General features: G+C 37.8%; 1 protein-coding gene across 1 annotated transcript in view; it reads right to left on the reverse strand.

The window, feature by feature from the left end:
• Window positions 1–15906, reverse strand: part of tafa3a (TAFA chemokine like family member 3a) — a 106840-nt gene extending 90934 nt beyond the window's left edge. The window contains exon 1 of the mRNA XM_041981419.1: window positions 15468–15906. The gene's annotated coding sequence lies outside the window, so the exon portion shown is untranslated. The remainder of the gene's footprint in view (window positions 1–15467) is intronic.
• Between the last annotated feature and the right edge of the window lie 7517 nt (window positions 15907–23423).

The raw sequence follows: 23423 nt of genomic DNA on the forward strand, positions 1-23423 counted from the left end.
CAGCTGTGTACAGCCCCTGCAAATGCTTCTGCTGGTGATGGCTTACACCTGATCTTTGTACACCTCATTTGACTGGAAAATTGGAGGCTGGAAGGATCTGCATGAGAGACCTGTATGTCTAATGAAGTTCTGACATCTGATTAGCAAGTAAATGCCAGAACTCGCACTGTAAATGACAAAATGTAAAGATGGAGTAAATCAGGAATTAATTTTGAACAATAAAAGGTGTTGATCAAGATGCTTTCATGGCAGAGTCGAGCTTGTATATTAAACTTACGATCCGCATCAGATTTGAAGTGAACATCAGGATAATTTAGGGATTTTCAGCTGTACTCGAGTGACATTTAAATAGTCTGCTGCAGAGAACTTTTTATTGTGCAGCTGTCTTCTTGTATAAATTCAGTCCATGAACAACTATAAGGAGCTTAGCATGTATGTTACAAACATTGGCTTTTGCTAAAAGAGGATAACTGAGAGAACTTGATCTCCTTTGCACAGAATAGTCTTTTCTGACACTAAATTAACTTGATAGGCATGGATGCAAAAATACTGTATAATATGTAATTCATATACTGAAAAAAAACACTAATTTAAGTACTGATTCAGTAAGCAACCCTGTTGGAAAAAATAACTAAATAAGTATTCTGACTTTAAAAATCTTCAGCTCAAATCTGTGTTCTGATGAAATGCACAGTAAAATATTACAACAAATTTCAGTAAATCAATAATCCTCACAGCGCTCATTAATTACAGCTGCTTTGCAGAGCCATTTAAAATTACTCTCATGTTCTCAACACAGTCCCCAAACCTCACAGCAGACATATTTATTTTCTTCTCTTTAATTCCGTATTTTCTTCTTGTCTTGCTTAGCTGCTATGGTGTCAGCGAATGTGGGAGACAAAATAATTGCCTCTATATTTCCCACATTGATTTCCTGCACACTTCTAATACAGTGGTCAGGCTGGCACTCAGGCATCCATGACTGGGCACCTGTATTAAAGGGATTTGTATTTCCAGAAAAAATAGAGGAAGCACTTAGAAGTAAAGACTTTTTTTTTGTTATCAAGGGCAAGTGCTTGCAATAAATGAAGAATTCTCCTCAAGAAAATCAATTTTGGACATTTTAGGCAGTAGATGAAGTGCCCACTGAGCATTTTGAAAGGAAACTTAATTATCTGGATGATGACACACTTAAGTGTACCGATGGTGTCTAACGTGTGAATCAGGCAGAATCACAAGGTCATATGGTAATGACCTACAATAAAAATGTGGCCGGGCGGGTACCTTCATACAATCCATTAAAATTTTTGTTTGTTTATTTTTATAAATCCCCCAAAGTTTAAGATAGGAAGCCCCACAACAGAGTAAGCAAGTCACCCGATATGATGAAAATATCATTTTTATATATAATAATGCCAAATTTATAAACTCTGACATTTGCTTAGTGACTGAGGTTACTAACACAGTTGGGTCGAACCACATTTAGTGCTCCGGCTGACCATTTGACAGGATTTTAGTCTACTTGCAGGAGACTAAAGAGGAGAGAGGAATTGAGTTGTTGGCTAATATACGTCTGACAATCGCCACACTGTAGACTGTGTGAGAAAACATCCACAACATTGTTTCTTCTAACTTTCTCTGTGGAAGATCATCACACATGTAAATATATCTGAATTCACTCTACATACATTATCTTAAAGTAACTTGAATGGTTTTGCCAGATGATGTGGCGTAATAAAATGGGGGTTATATTAACTTATAATATGCTGCTTTTCAGTCACATTTCCTGGTGTGTTCAGCTGTTGAATGGACAAAATGTGAATGAGAGCAGTTTCATTGGAAATTCTCTTGTGTTTTACTATATGTTCAAATATATTAAACTCTGAAGCTTAGTTAAGCAGATGTATGCAGGAGTGATTCAGCTTTTATTGGCTTTCTCTGGCTTTGTTAGTCTAGCCCAGGGCTACTCAATTCGGTCCTACGAGGGCCGCAATCCAGCAGGTTTTCCATGTATCCCTGCACCAACACACCTGAGTCAAATTAATGAGTCATTGTGTAGAACCTGATTGGCTGTTAGAGCCACCTAATTTGACTCAGGTGTGTTGGTGCAGGGATACATGGAAAACCTGCTGGATTGCGGCCCTCATAGGACCGAATTGAGTAGCCCTGGTCTAGCCTTTACAGCTTCAGTTTTATTCAATTTTAATCAGTATAAGACACATTCATTTGCAAAGTCTGGTTTTGGTCTGACTAACAATCTTTTTTTCTCATGTGACAAAACTTTGCAGATTCAGACTGAGTGGTCATCCTCCAATGAGAAAGCCATTGGCTCATTCGCCAAGCTTTTCTAAATAAAAGTATCCTTAAGTAAGATACTAAACCCTATATCACTCAGTCTGTTCTAACCCTTTTGTAAAACCAAGATATGGTTAGTTACAAAGCACTTATCGGTGAAACTGACCATTTTCATGAAAAAGAAAAAAATCAAGAAACTACAGTTTCTAAAAAAATGCTTCAGTAATTTTACAGTAATTACTTACTTACTGCATGTCATATCATTAAAGGTAACTGCATTTAGCATTTGTAGATCAACATGTGAGGTCTTTGCAGGCTCATAACTAACATAGGCTGGTTACATATAGTGGAAAGTAGAACAGGTTTTCTTGATGCATTCTCAGCTACTGAAATAACAAAAATGATTTGGACTGAAGAGGATTTCTGCTTTACCCCAAGCCAATTCCTTCTGTCGTCTGCTTCATTAATGAGCAGAAACAGCACAGTCTTTTATGATTTTGCAGTTCTTAATTACCCAACTTTTTTATCTTGCTTTACCCTTCATGTTGTTGTTCCCTGTGGTGAATATTCAGTATAATGACCCCCTTGAACCTTCCCTTCTGGTACAAGCTGCTCTTTAAATTAGGCAACAGCAGGGAAGGTAACTATCACCCACACTCAAAGCCGAAAGATGGAGAATACGGGGCTCAGGCCAAATGTAACAAAACCAGGGCAGATTTTCAGAAATGGAGAGACAGAATAAAATTAAATGTCCACTTACACCTTTCTTGTCTAACATAGCACTTCCTTTTAGTGGCCCACCAGGGTGAAGGCCCCTTTTGAACTGTTTCAGTGCCACTTCATGACATCACACTTAAAGCCTCATCATGCCGGCCGTGTGAGTGGTGGAAGACATGACATGCTGGATCAGCAGGGAAAGCAAGAGAGGGAGAGTGAGAGTGCATTAGACCTCCAGTGTCAACTGAGGCATTAATTAATGAGGAGCCAAGGAATGTGACCATCCAGACAAACTCTGCACCCGGGTGCCGCAGGAGGCCGGGCCAGGGCCACAGACGGCTGGAGGACATGAATAATTAAGTTCCCTGTTTCAAATGTTTAAATGAATTAGGACCAGGGGACGAGGTGTTAAGAGCTGAACAAGAGGGAGAAAGGGAATTACAGCAAAAATATCTCTGTTGTTTCTAATCAAGGAGTGGAGGTAAATTTTGAAAGTCATTAATAAGGTAAAATTAGGACAAACCATATTCTATAAAATGTCAGAATTGAATGAAATATTTTGTTTTGGGTAACCAGGCGAGGCCTCACACAGATTTCTTTCAATGTGCAAAAATTCCATCATTGGATTATTCTGAAAAGAAAATGTAAACATTTGTTTGTTTGTTTTTTACTTCTAATAAGAATTAACAACCAACCATTTTGGTCATTATGTTCTTCTAATTTGATTTAGAAAATGAGCATTTTGTCTTTCCTACTGTTCAACTCCCATTCAGGGAAAAATTAAGCTTTTCTGTGGCATTTAATTACAAAGTCACTCACCTGCTGCTCCCACAACTCCCATAATGGAACTTTACAGCTTGTCCTTTTTAGTGTCGTCTCTCAACCAAGGAATCCTGTCATCTTAGAGATTAAGTGAACGCCTCTCTTCTTCTATGTTGCAAATCCTCCGACTAGTTGTGTTCTTGCCTGATTCCACTGATTTTTTAATAGAGCCATGTAAACTTTATTGATCCTGCATTAGGGAAATGTACACATTGCAACAGCAGTATAGTTATCAGTAAAAAAAAAAAAGTTGGGATCATGTCTGCATGAGGGTTCATGTAAAGTTACTGGGACAATTGTTTAACCACTATTACAATGGATTACTCATGCAATTTGGTTTTCAAATATTTTTGGCAATCCATCTTTTTGTGTCAAAATCTTGCTGAATTTTGTTATTTAAAGAAGGGAAACTAAAGATTGTTGTGCAACCTCAACGCATGAGCCTAAACTCAGTAACATAAATCTCCATAGTGTAGCTGGTTGTAAAAAACTTTAGTGTAACAGCTTCATCGCTTCAACTGCAGGTACTGCAGGTGCAAAATAATAAGCAAAAAGTTACTTAACAGAAAACACCTTCACTCTTCATGCACTGGGTAGCTATGTTGCATTTTAAGGTAATCAGTGCAAACAAACCTCGGTGTTCCATAAAACCAAAAACTAGTGCCATATATTATATTATATTATATTATATTATATTATATTATATTATATTATATTATATTATATTATATTATTAGGGCTGTCAAAAATAATGTGTTAACAGTGTTAATTTAAATTAATTAATTGCGTTAAAACAATTAATGCAGTTAATGCAATTAACGCATGCGTGGCATGACAAGCCCCATACATCCGTAATTTCTCTGTTATGACTGCTGGATGTGGAGAAGCGCAATGGAGAAGATCAGCCGGGTGATTCTATGGATGGACTTGAGAATAAATGCAGCATTAATGGAGCAACCCATGGACGTTGCCTTGTGGAGAATGGGGGTTTTATAACACACTCTTTTCCCAGTGAGAAGGTTCCACACCCACACTTTTCTCTCATTCATTATTAAACTTGCGACAGCCCAGCTGCGTTTTTGCACCAACGTGTTTGCTCTGTTGACTTCCTGGTCGTCTTCGTTTCCAACGGCTGTCGTGATCAGCTGATCGGTTTAACTCTTTCGTTGTGTGTTTATCGTTCAGCTGAGAAGAAGGAAACTAGCAGTTAATGGTTCACGCTGTCACATATTTACACCATAATGTTGTTTTTGGCAGGAACCTCTCTAACACAGTAGCTGACCAAAGGATGTAGTTGTAGACAGGGTTTATACTTCAGCTACGCAGGGGCAGGTCTAGAAAAGTTCTGATGGGGACCAGGCAGGAGCACTGATCAGGAAAAAAGTGTAAAAAGTGAAGAAAAACTTCTCAAACAAACAGCCAATGATCTATTTTACTTTGGGTGATGCTGCTGTAGGACTTTTATCACTGCTGCACAAACACTTACACTTCAATGATAAAAGCAAAAACATGTTTATATCCTGATCATCAGTTAGATCAGAGTTTCTTTTTCTCATTGGTGGCTGTTAACTTCAGTAGTCACATCTGCTGGTTTTAGGACAGATATTATCACCATGGAGACAATTGGTGAGAAATTATTATCTAGAGCATGGTAGAGATGATTTAAAACAACATATAGTACATTGCATGCTGCATTTACTGACCCTTGGACATCTGATGTTTACCCAAGAGAAGGTCAGTTAACAGCAAATGTTTGTAGCATCGGCTCTTTCTGTTGATACAATACAGTAAAAACGGATAAATTTCAGACATAAAAAACTTGTGAATGGTGATTAATCATTTTGAAAGGATTTGAAATTTGTAATTCATTTGAAAGCTGTGATTAATCTGATTAAACATTTTAATCATTTGGCAGCCCTATATATTATATAAAGATATAATATAAAATCATATAATAATTAACAATATAATATAAAAAAGCAACATGTCACCAAATAGTCAGCTTTATTTGCTTATTTAGTTTCCACTAACAGAGGAACTACATAGTTTTGATGGTAAGGTCAAATTCTGCCTTAATACCTTCAAAGATTAAACTGACTCACTACATAACGGCTCACTAGTAGGTGGCGACCTCTGGCACCTCTTACTTTACCAACAGCAAAGATGGGACCCTCTGATCAGTCTCCTCTGGCATTCCATGTTAGAAATCCATTCTTGGGGCATTTCAGTTTGCCAACAGGAACTCTGAAATTCCAATTTTCCCATTTAAATGTTAGAATAAAAAGTTATTTCTTGGTATTAATGTCAGGGCTCCACACTAACTTTTTTCGTTGGTTACACTGGTGCGACAATTTTTTAAATCCTGGTGCACCAGCATAAATGCTAGATACAATTTAATGATTGCTTTTTGATCATCACTAATAGTGATGGTTATGTCAGTTATTGTGAACAATAATGAGGTATGGGAAAATACTTATCTTTATTTGAAGCATGAATGTTAGAAAGAAAAAATAATAATAGACTTAAAGTAAACTGAATTCAATGAAACAAAACATTTCAAACTCTGAAAAAATTTATGAGACTTGATTCTGGAAAATTTCCCTCTCCAAGAAACATGATATTTAAACACTGGATACACACCAACGTTCACGGAGATAAAAATCTAGCACCTACTTAGACCAAGAAAAAAATGACAATAGCACTCCACTATTTTTTTTAACCTGCATGTCACATCTCAACATCAATGTTAAAGCAGAAAAGGGAAATTTGTCTTTTTCAGTAAACTATTGAAGACAACGATGACCAAAAATGCTTCATCAAATTCTCAGAGTAAAGTACAACCACACAGCAGCCCATGCCTTACCAATCACTAGCAAAGCATCCTAGATTACATGGTGCTTGGCCAACGATCATGGATTTAATAATTCCAAATCAAAGGAAAGTATATCCAACAGGGATGTCCAACATTCCTATTCAACTGCTGCCAAGATTTTTCAGTCCAGACCAGGAAAAGTTGAAACTACCTTCGATTCTTTGAAGTATTAAATTGTCCAAATGACTTAGGTTTAAAAAACAACGCAATTGTTTCAAATTGTATATAATCCCGTATGTCTATAACACAATAGTTATTTTAAAGGCATGTGACCTATTTCAGTTCAGTTTTTATCAAACTGTGGAAAAGGCACAGAGTGTGACTGTACAGCAGCTGATATTTGTATCAGTCCGCTGTCAGCAGGACGCATAGAGTAAACAAAACCGTGCTGATTGGCAGGCGTTCCACTCCAAAGAATCCAGCAAAGACAGCTCGAATTGGATTCAAAAACAGCACACTTAAATTTCAATTTCTTTTCACAGATGGGAGCATCACGCACATTGCCTGTGTTTTGTCTCTGGTACCTGAAACTGGAAAGTAAACAGTGATCAAATTGACACAGTCCCTTAGAGGCTACACACACACATGCAGGGTGCTCTGGGATGGCACTGGGTTACGAGACAAAACAGACAGACAGGCGGCCAAAAAGGCCACATGAGAGGTGGTATCGAACTCCTTCGATGTGGGCGGCTTCCTGTAAGCTGCCCCCACTATTTCTCCCCTTGCATTCATTTTCTCCTTCTCACCCTCTTCGACTTCGAAGTCCAAAGCCCAAGAGAAATTACTCACCCTGCACGCTGTGGTGAGGGAGTTGTGTTTGCGTGTGATCGTGCAACTGTGTGTCTGAAGGAAAGAGAGAGAGCAACAGAGACAGAGGACAGAAGAAAAGGAGAGAGAATAAAATTGTTTTTTATCCCAAAGTTTATAATTCTGCTTCTCATCATAAAATTGATGCTGGTGTAGAAAAAATACTTCAGTCATCTCGGTGTGTAGAAAAGCTTTCCACTGTTGTACAGATACAGCAGTGAGGAGAATCTACAATAACCCCCAACCTTTTATGTCCACATACAGAGTTTGAGCTGGAGAATGCTGCTGTGAAAATAACCCTTTTAAAAATACACTTTAACCTTCTTCTCATCCTATTAAAAACAATAGCAGAATATGTGATGTAAGCAGACTTTGCTTTTTGTATTTAGTAAACTGTATGAATATATGTTGTATGTTGCAGGTTAAACTGGAACCTGTAGCTCGCATGTATCTCCCAAGCGATACAGGCATACACTCGGCTGATCGACGGGGACATGGAGTAGCACAAACCTTCTTTGGCTGACACCACGGTTTCAGAGATTTGCGTTCTTTTAAATAGCTATCATTCCTTCTTGCGGCATCATACTGAGTAGATCTTAGCTTTGCTTACCCATGAGAATTTGTTTCATTATTCTTCTAATTATTCTAATTCGCCAACTGAGTGTGCTCTTACTGCAGGTAAGGCTTTGACAAGTACTTGAAGTACTTTACAAAACCACAAAATTCCACTTCAAAAAATTATAGATTCATTAATGATTTTAAATTCATCCCAGCAGTGAGTGTGAAAATGCATGGCTGTGTTGTTCTTCTCTGCGTTGGCCCTGTGATTGCCTGGCGACCCTTCCACAGTGTTTTCTGCTTGTCATCTGATAGCATTTAGGATAGGATCCTGATCCTGTGACCCTGCATTGGAATCAGCAGGTAAAATCAATGGATTGATGGATGTTTCTACTGATACCAGTAAATAAATGAACAGTATGGAGCATCACTTGCTGACAACTGTCCACACAATAAAAATTATAAATTACATTTTTTTTTACTAACCTGTAACAATAATTGCAAATTTTACTCTTTGTCTAATTTGTTTGGGTTTTTTTTTTTTTTTTGTTTGTTTGTTTGTTTTTTTTTGCATTGTAGTGAAAAAAATAACAAGCATAAAAGATGGCCTCTTTTTAATTGCAATAGAAATTTTTTACCCAAACTGCTGTCTAATGATTACAGGCACAAATGTGAAGCTTAACAGAAGAAACACCAAACAAAAAGAAAGAAAAAAACAACACTAGTACATCGCTAAGGACCCTGAGGCACCACAAGAGATTAAGAGAGAAGAAAATCTGACAACAAAAAAATTTAAAATGCCTTTCACCCAAAGGAACCAAGGTTTAGAAATGGGGCTTCTAAAAATCTGCAATTCCCAACTCTTTCTACTAGGCTGATTGTTAAGATCAAGAAAACGTGTGCTCTCATCATAGTTTTTTACTGCTGGAGAAGTTTATAAAAATATAGCACTATATCTCAGTAGTGAGAATGAAAGCTGTTAAATACTGACTGTCTCTCTCAAGAAAAACAAATAGGGAGATTAACTCAAAATTGGGTCGGTAGAACTAAAAACCAACACCTAGCAAAAGTAAATTCCTCTGCAGAGTTTCTTCTCCACTCACACCTCATCATCCTCAACATCTAATGCACTTTAAAAGTCACCTGAAGAAATTCCCAGACAGAGTCATGTGACTTCACTGGATATAGAGATTGTTCTGAGTGGTGAAGGCTCTCTAAACGTGCTTAAAAATTCTTTAGAAATGCTTGTATTCTTGCCTGTGTCCTGCATGCACAGCATGAAATTTAGAAATTGGATCCATTTTAAAATATTACAGAATCCTTCAGAAAATCTGAACTCTGCCTTCACTCAGCTTTGTTAACATCAGTGGAACCAAATCTTCAAAGAAGATCACAAGAGCAATTTGATCCATTTAAAGACTTTCCAGTCATGAGTTAGAAAATTATTTTACCACCTCATTATCTTTTTTAGATAAAATACAGTGCCAAAATTCCAGCAAAAAACTGAGATGTAAACATAAATTAGAAATAAATTATGTATGAGAATGTTAGCTTTCACATGTTAGCTGTGAATATTATCTGCAAACTTTAGCACTAGTTAGTTCTAGCAACAATAGCACACTCACACTACCTTACCAGTGATAGCTTTTTTTCTTAACTGCAACAGGTGACAATATTTACAGTGCAAACAAACAGATGAAAAATATAAAAATAAAACAATGTTAAAAAAATATAAAAAAAATGTAAAATTTTTAAATATATTAAAAAAAGAATAAAAAAAACATCAAATTAGCTAACAGCCAGCACTAGTGGCTCTTGGCTCCCTGCAGGCCACAATCAATGATGGATTTTTTAAACTACTGTAGCAGGGCTGCCAACTTTTTCAAACAAAATGTAAATAAAAGGTTTACAAATAGTTTACTAAATGTACCAACTGAAATTTCAAAATAAAACAGGAAACAACTCAACTACACAAAGGAAGTGACACCAAGACAAAAAAAAACAAGGGATTTTAAATGACCAGACCAATGCAAACTTTTTTCTTGTTCTTGTGGCCGAGAACAAGAACAAAGTTCTCGCTGCTCGCGAAGCATATAACAAGCTTTACTCTCTGCTACAAGGAGGACTGACCCCATATAAGCTAGATAGCCACAAGATTATCTTGACCTGCTTCTAGCATATCATACAATAGAATAATCACTTTCAGTGTTATTGAGATAATTTTGTTGGAACCAGCTGCAGATGATTGATTGTAAACTGAATAACTTAACTGCCTCCATGAGCTCAGTGCTCATCTGGACGTGATGATGGACCTGCTGCTGCTGCTGGGTCTGAAGCTGAGGACCATGTGGTCCATGATGTTAATCTTTGCCAATACTGATGTTACAATGTTAAAGTGGTGCTGAAAGGTTCAATATATATGATTGTTATTCAATAAGCCATTTGCTAGGATACACCAACAAACACACAAGTCATGTTTTGTATTGAACCTCCTGTCTTACTGTGAACTTATTCTACTCTGTATCTTAGACGCAGGCTGGACAGCTTTCGGATTCATCCATCATCCATCCATCCATTTTCTATAGACAATTCACACTGACGTCACACAGTTTACGGAGTGGCTAATATTTCTTACTGCACATATGAACAAAACAGGAAGCCTTAGTTTTAAAATTGCAGGGAACTCATGTTGTTTAAACATCAACACAAACCCTTAAACCTAGCAGTATGCAGACGTAAATCCTTTCCCCAAAAACCAGGGACAATCAGTGCAACACATTTTCTCCCTCTGATAGTACCTGCCTGCAGCACCAAAAGACTCAGAGTAACTCTGTCTCCGCCCTAGCTGCACCTGTCCTCCTCCTCCTCTCCTCTTTAGTCTGCCTCATCACAACCTCATCACCTCTGTTTATTACCCACTTATTTATTTGTTTGTTTCACCGTTTCAGTCTAAATTTTAAACAAAACATGACTTACTCAATGCACAGTGCATTGTATAGTAAATACTTGTGACAATTCAAATACAGGCCCTATTTTGCTGGTTTCTAGTAGCCTTGTGGTAAATTATAAGTAGGCATTAAGTTTCCATCAGACTGCCCCAAGACAACAGTTGCTACATACCGTATGTAGCTTACCGACATGAATGTTGCATGAATAAGTAAAAGAATTTAACGTTTGTTTTGTGGCTGTTGTTTTTCTTTGCTTTCTTAAAAAAAGTCAACCCTTCTTTCATGTTATACATGAAAGCCAAACTGTATTTTTCTAATTCACAAACACAAAAACCAGAAAACTGTTTTCAGAAACAGCAACTAATGGGTTATTTTTCAGAATAGTTTTCCAAATAACCTTAAGATGGTAGTTTAATACAACATGTCACAGAAATCTGAGGGGAGCATTATAAAACTTTCATTGTAATTACAAAGTCAGGAAATAAGCAGCCGATCTGATTTCATCCTGCACACGTACAGTGAAAGAGCATATTTGTTGATAGCTTTCATGTTCATTTCCTTTCCTGTCATTACAGCTACATCATAATACAAATCTAAAACTAAAGGCTCATTTTGCAATAACAAACAATACTTTCATCGGATGAATAAAAGTATGATGCATCACCGTTGGCATCAGGTTGAAGGTTAAATTTGCAATATTTTTAATATCAATACAAAGGCACACAACTTGCTATGTAGTGATGCAGCAGTAAACTATGTCCTTATAAGAGAGAGAAATTTTCTTCCTTCTGTGTGTGCTGTAATCCAAGCTACCCTTCTCTGTGCTGGCCACACACTTTTCATGTACAGTATGAGTCTGTGCTGTACTGTCCAGAGCCGATCTTCCATTAAGAGATGGACAAGACCAAAGTTAGCATTGCTCTGGTAGTAGTTTTTGTTTGAGATTCTGCTAATTCATAGCAACACCAAGTGGAATTCTAAGGTAGTATGTTGGATCTTTAATTATGGCTAAGCTAAATCAAGAATTTTGTTGTTTTGTTTTGTTTTTTAATATGAAAAATTTAATTAAATATACCTAAATCACCAAACAAGATGGTTCCTTTTCCATCAGTGCAAGCAGTTTTCTGTATGTATAACAATAATATAGGTCTTTGCTGGCTTTCTTGGAGATCAAATGTGAACTTTTAGTCAACAAAATCCTTGGTAGACAGGACCACTGAAGACAATATAATATTATCAGATACTCATGTACCTATAATTTTAAATTATGTATAAATTTTATAATGGCTCTGGATGGCAAGGTGACACAGTGGCTTACATTTATTTGAATTCAAAATCTTTTAGATTGTCACTTCAGGCAAAAAGTGGAATGCACTATGGCAATAACAACAATAATAGTGATATTAGCTGTGCATTAGTAGTTATTACACAGGAGTCAGATAAACTTGATTGTCTCTACTCTTTTCTTCCACACTGAGCAGATAACAGGGGAGCTGATATGCCATAATGATATCACAATACTCTCTCACACACACAGTTATAATGTAGAAGTAGAAGATACAAAAGCCTCCACACACTTGCATGATGTGCCCACACACACAATTCACATAAACACTGCTGCAATCCAGCTAAACATACACACACACAGTCAAACATGCACAGAACAAATCAACATGAATAAATAAGAGATGGAGTTTTGTTTCACAGCCTAATCTCTCTGGAAAAAAACAACTCGCTGCATCGGCACAGATCAACCCGGTAGTGACTGGGACACTGCTGGCTTCCAGAAAACCAATTTGTTAGTTTATTGTCTTGGTGTTTAGTCTGTGGTTACAGTTCATTTCAACCAGCCATTCTTAGGCATGCTCCTTTAAATGGCATCTATAAAACATGGGATGTGCTCTCTTCATGTTCTCCTCCTCCTCTGTGCATGTCGGAGCAGCACACAAGCGTCACAATGCTGCATTTCTTTTGCTATGGTGGAGCTTTGAATCTTCCCTGAAGCATCCGCTGGATTCACCCCAGCAGCTCAAACTGGTACACTGAGAGATGGAGCAACCATCTCCCTAAATACATTAGCTTATGGACACAACTGAGTAGTGAATCTTGAGATGATAAAATCAGGTGTAATCATGTAGTTAAATGGCTGACTTTTTTTTTATTGTTCTGCTGGCAGCAAACATAGTTTCTGAAATGATGCAATTCCTGACATTTTATGGTTAACTCAGAGTTTTTCTGTGCTGTTCTTTGTGACATTAGGATCCCATATCTATACGAATTCTGCATAACAGACATGTTTAGCAAGTCCACAATACGGGAAAGACTGTTAGCTTTAAATGGAGACATTTGGAAAGACTGCAGTAAAAACAGGCTATCTTAATTGCACAATTACACAGTGCCCGAGCACACTTTTACAAGGTGTAAAAACTTAAGTACTGACTGGTTTTGTTTCATGACTGCAAACACAATACAGACTCTTATATTATGCCCCACTGATCTGACAGAGTGAGCCAGAAGCTGGCGGGGAACACAAATACTGCCTGGGGTGGCTCCTTAAAACTAGAAACAAGCCTCTTATCCATGATGTTCTGCACGGTTCTCCTTCTCTGGATATCACCTGGTGGCTCATGCATATCAAGGACTACTTCCAGGCTTCAGTGAGCTTTCTACCTTCCTCAGTTACTGCTGTTTGTTGCAACGCCTGGATGACAACAGCATTTTTAAAAAAAACAAATTTACAAACCAATCTGTCTTACCGCTTTTTTGATGGTTATTCTTCTAAGTTGCAGACTGCTTTGTCACATCCAAACAGGGCAAAAGAAAGGATTTTTGTTTCACATTTTGTAGGTGAGAATGAGTCTCAAAGTGAAGTACTTCAACGTTTTTTGTGGCACAACTTCTGTGGCTCTATGACAAATTCACACTTTTTGCAACAGACTCTGCAGAACAAGCTTTTTCAAGTCTCTACTGTCAAATACAGTGGACCTGTCACAGAGATTCCATCTCCAGTAATCCCAGGGTGGCCTTTGCTCTGCCTGTCAGCAATAGCAACCAATAACCTTGCACAATAAAACCCCCCAGAACAACAGTGGGCCACAGGCAGCTTCAAGGGCTACTGACGGCGATCTATAAAACAATATAATGGGTTGCCTGTCAGTGAGTGTGAAAGGGAAGATGTACGCCTCCTCTGACTCTCTAAGGGGACTTCAATTAATCACAGCAGAATCGCATCACAGCGCAATAGGAGTGTAAGGTTATTACCATCCCCGTATTACACAGGATGAAATGCGATGATGGCACTAATTGAGGGGAAGGAGAAAAGAAGAAAAAAAACAGCTGACCGTACAACACTTGTCAAACAGACGAAGGGCAGATGAAAGAAAGAGTTGAAGACTGTGAGAGACAAAAAAAGGAGAGAACAAGAGACAAATTGGAAGAGAAGAGGGAGGATGGGAGACATATTCACAGCAGTGTGTAAACATAATCATAAATATCTACAGTCGTGCGCGCAGAGCAACTGACAGCAAACACAAGACCCAGTTGTCATGAGGGACTCCATTTGCGAATTCAAAACACAATCAGCAGGATAAAAGTGCTGTACTGCGCTTAAGTCAGAAAGCAGCTGCTTGTAGCTTGAGCTGTTTTTCTCTTCTGTTGGAGTAGAGGCGAAACACACCGGCCCCTGCTGTGATTTCAGATCTAGATTTGACCTGGCTGTAGAGCTTTACAGTAGGGAGCCAATGTTTAGTCTGGGGTTGCCTTTCCATACATACAAAGGCTGGCAACATGAAGAGATGGGGGGTGGGGTTCAAAAAAAGAAAGAAAAGAGAAGGAAAATTGCAAATTTTGAGAGGAATCTGCAATAGACAGACAGACTGATAGATAGATAGATAGATAGATAGATAGATAGATAGATAGATAGATAGATAGATAGATAGATAGATAGATAGATAGATAGATAGATAGAAATGAAGTTTCCTTTATGTTTTTGCACTGCCAAATATTCTTCACTGCCTCTGCACCAAAGGAGGAACATATCAAACTTTTTGTCAAATTTAAACCAATCAGTAGACAATTTTTGTCGCTGCAGACATCTGATCATCTTGTCATCTGCATCTACATAAAACATATGCCAGCCTGCAGCTGCACCTGTACACCACCCAAAGTCATCATTCCTGCAGCCTATTGGTGTCACGAGTTAACAACTATTTATCAGAGGTGTTAGGATCAATAGTTCAATAGATCAGCATACATCAAATCCCTAAGGCTGCTTGGGAATATCGTGAGTAATTAGGGTTTAGAAAGCCTCTCTATAAAGTGTATGTATTCAGTTTATTCATTTTTCTTTTTCTTTCTTTTTTTTTTCTTCTTCTTCTTCGTTCTTTGTTTTCAGCGTCAAAAGCCTGTTAGTTAATTGGTCAAAATATAGAAGTGAATTGATATCCTACCTGTCGTTGTTCTTTCAATTAATCCCGGGAAACGTCCCTTTCATTTAAGCTCCATTGCCAACCACAAACACCAGAGACCTGTTCTTCAGAGAATTGCCATTTTCTTTTCGCTTCAAGACGCACTGGGCAAAACATAACCTAAACACAGCTGAGTAATATCAGCACTCCAGTCCCCGAGTCAAAGAAGTCCAAACTGTGCTTGCCGCCTACTTGCCTACTATAAAGTCTATAAAAGTTGCTGGTCCTTCGGTTTTGACTGACAACTTCCCTTCCGCCACAGCGCCGCGACAGCTGGACAACAAGCCGAACGATCACGCATAGTTTCTGGGTTCAAGCTGGTGTGTTTTTTTAGAATCCTCCATCCGCATACTGGGTACAGTTGGGCTTTGGCAGCGGCTTCGTGCAGTTAGAGAAATGGTTTTGAGGTGTCCAAGAGATGAGAGAGCAGCCGGATTCTCCACGGTGATTGTGTGCAGCATGATGCCGCAGCACTGGTGTTTTAGCGCCATCTAGCGGTCATTTATGCAGCGGTTGCTCGAGGGGCAGCAGACTTCTCTCAGTCTGCTCCAGGGGATGATTACTGGACGTCTCTGCAAAATGCAAACTCACAACAGCAGACATGTGAGAACCGTGTAAGATCTAATTAGTCCCAGTGTTACTTCATGAATTGATCTTTTATATTTTTATTGATCGCATCAATACCATCCCTAATCCATGTTTACAATGATATTCAAGAACAAACAAAGCAAAAGAGCCCAGTTTATAATATAACATGATGACATGAATAGTGACACCAGAAAACGGTGATAATACTCAATAACAAGTTACCTTTAAAAAATCATTTGCCCATTTCTGCTGAATGAATGTCAGTCATTCAGTCAGATTTTATTTGTGTTACACTTTTTATATAAACTGATTGTGGCAAAAACTGATTTACAGGCTGCAAATGCAACTAGTAAAGAAATAAATAAAATTAAAACAAAAGGATTAAAATCAATACATCCTACCCTATTCTGCTTGATCCCACTTCTTCCTATCCCAGATAATGTAGGCTACAGTTAGTTTAGATTCAGAATCTTACTCAATATATGAGTAGAGGAACTAAAAAAGAAATTATTTATAACATAAAAAGCTCATAAATTTGTAAAAGAAAACGTAGAAGAAGATATAAAGTTGTAAAATTATTAAATCAGAAAATCCTAGAAGATATTGGGGGACCAAAACCTAAATAAACACAGAAGTAAATTAAATATGGTAGTCAGATAATCAGTTAAATGAAATTAAATCCATAAATAAACATTTAAAAAAAGAAAACATGATTAGACTGGGATAAGAAAACAAAATAATTACAATCCAGTTACAAGCAAGACCAAAAATTAGTGCCCTGAGTTGACATGTATACTGTTTTGTATCAAAATTGCAGCAGTTTTAAGGCTCTTTTTCAATTTTTAATCAACCTCAGCACGTAAATGTTTAGAGTGGTCACCAAATTAAAGAACAGCTGTGTGTTAAAGGGCTTCTGCAATGAAACCCACACTGCATATGGTGAGACACACCTCACATGCATGTCATATTGTTGTCATATCCTATTTATTATTGTTTCCTGTGATATGCATAATATAAATTAACCATAGGGTAAAAAATGCAATCCTTCAATTTTTCTGTCAGTGTGGATTGCCTTTCCATCAGCATTAATAGATTACTCATCCTTTTCTTACCCTGCCCACACAATTTGTGTGAACACTGAAGATCTTGGCTGTTACCATGTGAATTAAGCTTCAGTTCATTGGAATATGACACCATGACATTCATAGGTTCAGTCACAGTGAACAACTAAGTTGGTAAAAGATGACCTGATTTCCCAGTGGCATACAGTTAAAGATATCTGTTTAATATTTTAAACAATGTTACATTTTTATTTTAATATTTTAAAGTTCAAAACAATTAGTAAGGAAATGGACCAAAAACAAAAGTTTGGTCATGCTCAGTAACAGCTCCTCTGACAAAGCATATAAATTCTCTTTGTAACCACAAGGGCTTCATGTTTGGGGATTTTATTCATTCTTTTTGCCAAAGGCTTCTTGTTTCTGTGAAATTCTTGGGACATTTTGCATGCACTGCACTTATCTATCTCCAGCTTCTTCATGATGTTTAACTTGAGGTGCAATAAGAACTGGGGAAAACCCTCAGCTTGCAGCTCTTTTTTGTAGATCTTGTTGTGTGTTCAGCATTTTTTCTTTGCTCTACAAAGAAATTGTTCATTCTGCCACTGAATGTAACACATGACTAATACAGCATCAATCCACCACCAGCTTAACGATAAGAGATATGATGTTTCCATTAAACTACATTTTCTTTTCTTAAAACATACCAACTTTAATTTCATCAGTCATCAAGACTTGTTTCCAAATTGTGTTAATTTGCAGTCAGCTGAATCCTTACTGTATTTTTTTAAACAGGGATTTAAAAGAAATTACATCTTTACAGCAATCCCAGCTGATCTCTCAGAACATTTAGTATTTATAACTCGTAACAAAGTATAAAAGTAAGTAGTACTGGAAAAGAGAAGCCAATAGAGTGTGGAGAAGCTTGTGAAGGATGAGATTTAAATCAACACTGTTGCTTATTGTTTCAAGGTCAGGTTGTGGAGGCAACAGGTTCAAGAGGGGGACCCAAACACCCTTCTCCCCAGCGATTCTCCAGCTCTTCCAAGAGCATCCCAAAGCATCCCATGGCCTAGTAGGACATCTCCAAAAAACCTTCAAGGGGAGACGACAATGGAGGCATCAGAATCAAATGCCTAAACTACCTTAGCTGACTCCTGTTGATATGGATGAGCTACAGCTCTACACTATGCTCCCTCCAGATGTATGAACTCTTCACCTAATCTCTCAAGCTGTGTCCGCCCTTCTGAAGGAAGCTCATTTTAGCCACTTGTATCTACAATTTCATTCTTTCAGCCATTACCTAAATCTCATGACCATAGGTAAGAGTTGGTGTACTGCCCTCATTACTGCTTAAGAAGCTCCAATCCATCTGCCCATCTTTCACTCCATCCTACCATTGTTTCTGAACAAGATCCCAAGATAATTAAAATCCTCCACTTGAGCAATGATTCATTCCGAACATTGAGCGAGAACTCCACCCTTTTCTGGTTGAAAAAGGGTGGAGACTTTGAAAGTTACCCCCTCTAAGTCTCAGACTTGGAGGGGGTAACTTTCATCCCAACACTTAACACTCATTGTGGCCTGACCCAGTGCGTGCTGAAAATCTTGACCTGATGAAGCAAACAGAACCAAAAATTAGGGGATGCAATCCTGAAGTTTCTAAACCACACACCCCCTCTCTCCAAATGCACTGTGAGATACTAATTATGGTAGTATTAATAGTGTGCATCGAATTTCAGGCATGACCTGGATAGCCTGGACCTGTTTTACCTGTCTGATCTGGATTACCGGGAAAACCTGAATAACAAATCCTATTCTGTTTCTTCAGCTGCTTAGTCTCAGAGTTTTCCCTGCCTATAGTGTGACACTCAGGACAAATTCATCTGTAACTTCCTGGATGACCTCTGCCAAGTTGTTGGGTATGTCTTCCCCAAAATCTTCAGACTCTGCCTCCTCAGTGGAAGACATGCTGGGAATTCCATTCCTATTCCCATTAATCTTGTAATGCTGGGACTTGGCACACCCATGCCCCCGCCTTTGCATGCCACCCAGCTCACACTGCATCCAACCCCAACAATCCTCTCCACAGGGAGTGAGTGGACATGCCATCATTGTGAGACTGTTCTTTTTTTTTTACATGGTCCAACATTGGTGTTTTACCATTTTTCATGGGACTGCATTGTGTAGCACACCCATTAGTGTCTGACATTCTGTTCCACTCTTCTTGATCATCACAATCCAATCTACAAAGGCTTCCACTTCCTAATTGCATTGTCACCTCTTTACTTCTCAAGCAGTCTTTTTTGTCTGGCCCATCCAAACACAGGAATGGGTGAAATAATCAATACCAACCTTTAACACTGCCTGCAGAGATGGAATGTAAGTATCTGGATTTGGATTGGATTGATTTGGAACCGCCTTTAGAGAGCGTTATCATCATAAAGCCAAAGCCATCTACCTCATAGAAAGCTCCATAAACAAACACACACACAGTCTCACACACACACACACACACACAGTCACACAAGCAGAATCAAAGGGCAGAGCGCACCAGTCCCTGCTGACCGAGTACAAAAAAATGTCAGCTCATTATCATTGACCAGGCTGAGCTATAAAATTGAAAGCAGATAAGTAGACCAGAGCCAGGCTTCACATCACCTCATAACTGACTATGAATAGAGAAGCTGTTATTTTTTATTCTCTTTGCATCATTTATGTTCTTTGCTTCCCAAAGTCATCAAGTTTCTTTCTCAGAGTGTCTCTCACACTTATATTGTGAGAGCAGATGACCTCATTAATCTTTTGAGCATTGTATAGACCTAACCTGTCATTCGCTGGATGCGGTGGTTTGTGACACCACTCTGCTCATTAAATCATATGACAGGATGAGGTCAGCGGTGTGGTAAGGTGTCTCAAGCTGTGCAAGAGCAGATAAAGCTAGCAGTGGAGGTGTCTGTGATAGAACTCGACTGCAAATATACTGCAGTTGGCAGAGGAGGTGACTCATGAGGTAAAATCCCAGGTAGCAAGCATTTGGTAAAGTTAAAGGTTTTTTTTCTCTCTTTGAGGTCACATCATGCAGAGAAACACACACTCACTGTGTTTGAGGAGTCATGTGATTTGGCACATCTCAGAGGAAACCTCACTTCCTTTTTTGGCCTTGTTAGTGTAGGTGGCACCGTGCATAGCACTCGTCCTCCCAAGCTTTTCATCCTGTGATTACTCTCATTTCACACAGCTCAACATTGATTGTGGTGGTTTGGTTTAAAATAACAGCAACCTGCACGGAGGAGGGCAAGCACTCAGCCTGAACCCTCGCTTGCTTTCTTTACAGAAGTGTGTTTGAAGACAGTCAGACGTCTACTAGAAAATTGCAAGGGGAAAAATAGCAGGCATTATGGCCTCAGGAATGGAGCTCTCCATCAATAATGCAGAGGAAGCAGCAGTTAATGCCCCCTTTAATTCAACAGGTCTGCAGACATCGGCACAGTTATTCTTCCTCAGCTGCAGATGCTCGATGAGAGGCCGCTACATCAGGCTTTATGGCTTTGTGTGCAGTTGCACTGCCAGGTCCTTTCCTCGACCTCAATCCCAACTGCAGAGCCCTTAATGGGTTTTCATCAGTGGCCCTTGATAATAGAGTTTCCGATTTCACCAACACTCAGTCCAACTGGAGGAGAGCTGCATCTACAGAGAAAGAAATAATGCCCCATAAAGTCAGAATATATGAGCTCAATTTAGTGCAAACAGTGAAAGTACACATCAGAAGAAAAAAAAGGGCAGCTTTAAAACAGCTAATGTTATACAGAAAAAATACCTTTTTATACAAGTCAAACAAAGAAAGAAAGGAAGGAAAATTTCACTTATGTTAGTCATTTTCTTGCCTTGAAGATTTATTAGTATATTGCCAAAGAAAGTCTTTGAAACACAGGAAAATACATTAATGGCAGATTGTGTTATTGCTTTCAGCCACATTTGATGTTGATCATTTATCAGAGCAATGCATTCATTTTTACATAATAAAATAGAAATAAAAATCTGTGGATCTGAATGAATGAATTAAAAGTTGAGTAGTAAATCTGTGCAACACTGTCTTTGCTGTAATACATAATGACCTTTTACAATAACATCCACTGTGGTATTGCTATAGCCGACTGAGATGTAGCTCATTTTAGTTGCATTATATTATACACTGTCATATGATTTTATTGCTTGTGTATCACGTTTACTTAAATTCTCAATTTTTCCACCTCAGTGTTTAGAGTTTTGAATTTTTAACTGAGAGAAATATTGTGACATGCTGCTTGTAAAATTCAGAAGCTGTTGTCATTGTGTCATGTAAGAACAAAGGGAGAATATTCATAATTGCACTATGCAGATTATGTTATGAGGACATTTTGAGATGACAAAAGCTGTGAAATTAAAGTAATGGAGTAAAAAGACTAGTATTTTCCACTGAAATATCATGAAAAAGTAGTTTGCTTTTACTGTCAAATAAAGGCAATAAACTGATATGAGGTAAATTTTAATTAGGTATGCAGCTTAAATTTAAATTAAAACATTGTTTTGCATCTATGACTGAAAGATTTCCATTTGTTAACCTGTCACCATCTCAGAATAGCAGTTTTTGCTTCACTTCTGATTCAAAGCAAAACAATATTTAAAAAAAGTCTATGAAGACCACACAATACAGTGTTTACGATTGTCACAATGTATGAAATATGATACTCAAACCTTTATTTATTTTTTTCTGTTTGCATTGGTTATCAGATGTCTACAAATGTCTTAACTGAGTCCAATATTTGCATCACTGCAACCCTTTTCACAAACAAACACCAGAAGCTTGAACAATCAGAAAGAAATTCTCAGATTTTCTCTCTATTTCTCAAGTATTCAGAGCGGTCCCTCTCTCAGAGAAGCATTGAGTCATCCATCAGGAGCAAGATTAAATCTTTATCCACAACTATAGAGTATTGGGGATACTTCATCTTGGGAAGAGGAAATTAAATCAAGGGGGGGGAAACATGCTTTGAGACATAGGAAATCATTAAATTTTATTTTGTCACTTACCACCATGTTATGTGATATGGACAGCTTATAACTCAACAGCTGTTAGTACAAAAACAAGTCACAGAAATGTTATACACAAGGAAAGCGTTAATATACAAACATTTTTTTTCCAACTGAGCCTTTTTTTAAAACCAAAGTACTCAGAAATGTCACCAAACAGAGAATGAAAGAACCCAACGAGCCTCCTGTAAAGCATGCTCAATCTGTCCAAGTTGCCTCTTCTTTATATATATTTATATATACACATATGTGTGTGTGTGTGTGTGTGTGTGTGTATTTATGTGTGTGTATTTGGCTCCCTCTGTTGGTTAAAGTATGCAACTGCAATCATCTTTCAGCGTTTGTGCTTGTCCCTGCATAACATGTTGTGGTGTCTAACTTTTACTTTGCATTAACTTGTGATGAAGGTAAACTAAGGAAAATAGCAGGAGAAGAATTTTCAACAAAATAATTTAAAAACATCTCTTCTTAAATGATCTTTTGTTCCAGGTAATGTTAGATGATTATGATAATAACAATAATAATAATGAAGATAATGTTAACCATCCATGCATGTGTTTGTATCCTATTGTTAATTATTTGATCATGAAGTCTTAGCAATAAAAGAGATGCAACAAGATTGTACTTATAAGTCATTGCCATTGATTAAATAAAACAGTACCAGTACATTATTTGGCTTTTTCTAACCCTAAATCTTTAAAAAAAAAAAAAAATCCTGTGTGTAGTTACCTACTCTCTCCTGAGAAAATAGTCAGTGTTCCCAAAACAAAAAAAGCAATGAAGAGTAGACTGTGTCATGTTTTGTTTCAAGGGGTCTATAAACAAAGATGACAGTAGGAACAAGCATAAATGGGTCAAAGAACCTTTTACTTAAGGTCATTGAATTTAAGTGGATTTAAGCATATCTGCTTCAGTCCTTCAGCAGCTAAAAGATGGATTGTAATCGCAGACAAAAAACAGTTATGTAATACAGTCATAGGTTACTCTCTGTGTACCAGTGCTGCTGTAGAAAAACTGTGGATACTTGTCTACAGCCAAACTTCAGATCATTTGTGCTCTCGTTTAAGTTTACAGTGTCGGAATAATTCAGTGTCGGGAACGCAGTGACATTTTCCACTAAACAACACTTTACAATTATAAAAGCAACATTGATGAATCTTCAACTTCATTGAAGCATTTGGCCTTTAATGCCCAAATTTCCCCTTTTGGGGGGGTTATC

The sequence above is a fragment of the Melanotaenia boesemani genome, chromosome 3 (assembly GCF_017639745.1).
Source record: "Melanotaenia boesemani isolate fMelBoe1 chromosome 3, fMelBoe1.pri, whole genome shotgun sequence".
NCBI lineage: Eukaryota > Metazoa > Chordata > Actinopteri > Atheriniformes > Melanotaeniidae > Melanotaenia > Melanotaenia boesemani.